This window comes from Spinacia oleracea, chromosome 4 (assembly GCF_020520425.1).
Source record: "Spinacia oleracea cultivar Varoflay chromosome 4, BTI_SOV_V1, whole genome shotgun sequence".
NCBI classification, from domain to species: Eukaryota; Viridiplantae; Streptophyta; class Magnoliopsida; order Caryophyllales; family Amaranthaceae; genus Spinacia; species Spinacia oleracea.
In genome coordinates this window covers 84,693,189-84,697,056 of record NC_079490.1, presented here as the reverse complement: position 1 = coordinate 84,697,056, position 3,868 = coordinate 84,693,189, and positions in this window count along the sequence as shown.

Here is a 3,868-nt window from a genome sequence, read left to right as displayed (position 1 = left end):
GTGTTTGAATTTTTCTCTCAAAAACTCACTTTGAATACTTTGAAACTCGTTACAAATTGTGAGCCCTAGCCTCATATTTATAGGGGTATGGAAAGGGAATCGAAATCCTATTCAGATACAAATTAATTAAACTTAGAATCCTACAAGAACTCTAATTTAATTAATTTATCAAATAGAATTAGGAATTTAATCATTAACCGAACTCTGCATGTTTTAGGAAACGTGCACGAACACAAACACTTGCACACACACGCACGGCAGCCACGATGGGCCGCCCATGCGTGCGCGCGAGCAGCAGCCCACGCAGCGAGGCCTGCGCGAGCTGCAAGCCCACGCAGCTCTCGCGCGCGCTGTGCGCGCTGTGCGCGCTGTGCGCGCTGCGCGGCCTGCTGGGCCTGGCCTAGCGCTGGGCCTGGCGTGGCTGTTTGTGCGGCGCGCTTGGCTTGCTGGGCGATGGCCTGGCTTCGTGCTGGGCCTCGTCCGGCAGGCCTCGTCCGATGCTTATTCGTACGATGCGCTTCCGATTAAATTTCCGATTCCGGAATTCATTTCCGATACGAACAATATTTAACATTTCCGATTCCGGAATTAATTTCCGTTTCGAACAAATATTTAATATTTCCGTTTCCGGAATTATTTTCCGATTCCGGTAATATTTCCGATTCTGACAATATTTCCGTTTCCGGCAATATTTCCGATTCTGGCAATATTTCCATTTCCGATAATATTTTCCAATACGTACCATGTTTCCGTTTCCGGCAACATCTACGACTTGGATAATATTTATATTTCCGATACGATCCATATTTCCGTTTCCGGCAATATCATCGTTTCCGGAGTATTCATTTCTTGCCTGTGACGATCTCAGCTCCCACTGAAACCAAGATCCGTCGATTCCGAATATTCATAGATGGAGTATTTAATGCCATTAAATACTTGATCCGTTTACGTACTATTTGTGTGACCCTACGGGTTCAGTCAAGAGTAAGCTGTGGATTAATATCATTAATTCCACTTGAACTGAAGCGGCCTCTAGCTAGGCATTCAGCTCACTTGATCTCACTGAATTATTAACTTGTTAATTAATACTGAACCGCATTTATTAGACTTAACATAGAATGCATACTTGGACCAAGGGCATTATTTCCTTCATTTAGAAGAGCCAGTGGGAGTAGTTCCTCAAAACGTTGTTGCCCCTCGTAAGACATATAAAACTAAGGTTCAGCGGGACAGATGGATAGGCGTCCTCTTGACTGAAAACTTAGACGTTCTCATATTAGATAGTGATGAACCTATGACTTACAAGCAAGCTATGACGAGCCCAAGCTCCACTAAATGGTTAGAGGTCATGAAATCTGAAATAGACTCCATGTCTGAATATCAAGTCTGGGATTTGGTAGATTTGCCGGATGGGTTTACACCTATCGGATGCAAATGGGTCTTCAAATTGAATAAAGACAAAGATGGAATTGTATACATATACAAGACTAGATTGGTAGCAAAAGGTTACATGCAAGTTCACGGCGTTGACTACGATGAAACCTTTTCTCCAGTCGCGATGTTTAAGTCTATTCGGATAATCCTTGCGATTGTCGCGTTTCATGACTATGAAATATGGAAAATGGATGTCAAAACTGCCTTCTTGAATGGTGTTCTTGAAGAGACTGTGTTTATGATGCAGCCGGAGGGTTTTGTTGATCAAAAGAATCAAGGAAAGGTATGCAAGCTTAAGAAGTCCATTTACGGGCTAAAACAGGCATCAAGGAGTTGGAATAAGTGATTTGATGAAGCAGTCAATAAGTTTGGCTTCATCAAGAATCAGGACGAATCTTGTGTATACAAGAAGGTCAGTGGGAGTAAAATTGCATTCCTAGTCTTATATGTTGATGACACACTACTTATTGGAAACGACATTCCTATGTTGGAGTCTGTAAAGACTTGGCTTGGAAAGTGTTTCTCAATGAAGGACTTAGGAGAGGCACCGTACATATTGGGCATCAAGATCTATAGAGATAGATCTAAGAGGATGATTGGACTAAGTCAGAGCACTTGCATTAACAAAGTGCTAGCTAGGTTCAATATGATGGAAGCCAAGAGAGGCCATCTACCCATGTCACATGGCACATATCTAAGCAAGACTCAGTATCCCAAAACAACTGATGAGCGTAGAAAGATGAGTGGAATTCCATACGATTCGGCTATAGGATCCATCATGTATGCTATGATTTGTACAAGGCCGGATATTTCATTTGCACTCAGTGCAACGAGCAGGTACCAGTCAGAACCAGGTGAGGCACATTGGACTGCTGCCAAAAATATCCTAAAGTACCTGAAAAGGACTAAGGATCAGTTTCTAGTTTATGGTGGTACAAATGAGTTGATTATTAAGGGCTAAACGGACGCAAGCTTTCAAACCGATAGAGATGATTTTTTATCACAATCTGGGTTTATGTTCTGCCTCAACGGCGAAGCAGTAAGCTGGAAAAGTGCTAAGCAAAGCACTATTGCGGATTCTACAACTGAAGCCGAGTACATTGCTGCCTCAGAAGCAGCAAAGGAAGCTATTTGGATTAGAAAGTTCATCGAAGAACTTGGGGTTGTCCCCTCCATTAAAGGACCAGTGGCTTTGTATTGCGATAATAGCGGAGCCATTGCCCAGGCAAAGGAGCCTAGGAGCCACCAGAAGTCCAAGCACGTACTGCGGTGATTTCATATACTTCGATAGATCGTTGAAAGGAAAGAAATCGAGATTTGCAAGGTTGGAACTGACGAGAACGTCGCGGATCCATTGACTAAATCGTTGCCACAAGTGAAGCACAACGCACATGTAGCAACCATGGGAATCAAGCATGTTGGAGACTGGCTTTGATTTTCTAAGTTTTGCTTTAGAACTATGTTTAAAACAATTGGTTTAACCATTTCATATTTATGAAATTTCTTATTTCATATTCATTTAATTTTGGTTTAGTATTAAATGATAAATCCATGTGATTCAAATCATTCAAATGGGATGTCAAGATGGATTCTTCTACAAAGAAACACCCATAAGTGAACTTGAATATTGAAGTCACAGAGGATCCCTAATCCAGGTCATTGAAAGGTGGACGACCAATTACTAATGAAGATTAGATTGCAAGTAGATTTTTGGTTCTGTTTCTTGAACTAGTTTGACTAGATGTCAGAATCTTTTGCATAGATACTTATTTGATCTTGTATCGGATTGACCATGAGAACACTTTAAGAGATTAAAGTCATGTCATAAGTAGTTCTCATTAATGGTGATTAGAACCATTCCTCAGAACATGAGCGATTATGTTTGCTTGTTTGAGAATTAGTTCGCTTTGATGCTAGCTAAACGTCGCACCGTAAAAGGAGGCTATAAAAGCAGTTATTGGGCGTATTATGAATCAAAGTGAGTGTTCATAGATTGCAAGAATGGATTGTCCTCCTATCTTTTTGTTGTGTAACAACGCCTCTAGGAGAGTTAGATACTGTAAAATGCATGGTCGTGCTCAGAATGGTTAAGGCTTAACCTTCTGTAAAAGTTTAACAGTTGAGCTCTGTAATCCGAGAAACACTACTGAACCTAATAAGGATGGATTGGATCTTACCTTATGTTCAGTAAGTAACACTAAGAGACAAAGGAATGTGAATGCTCACTTGTCTGAATGACAAGTGGGAGACTGAAGGAAATATGACTTTCACCCAAGGTGCATTAAGTCTAATACCAAGGTTCAGATTAATTGCGAACAATTCATTCAGTGAGATCAAGTGATCAAAACAGCTAGCTGGAGCAATGCTTCCGATCAGTGAGTTCTAATGAATATTAAGCTCACAACTTACTCTTGACTGAACCTACAAGGTCACA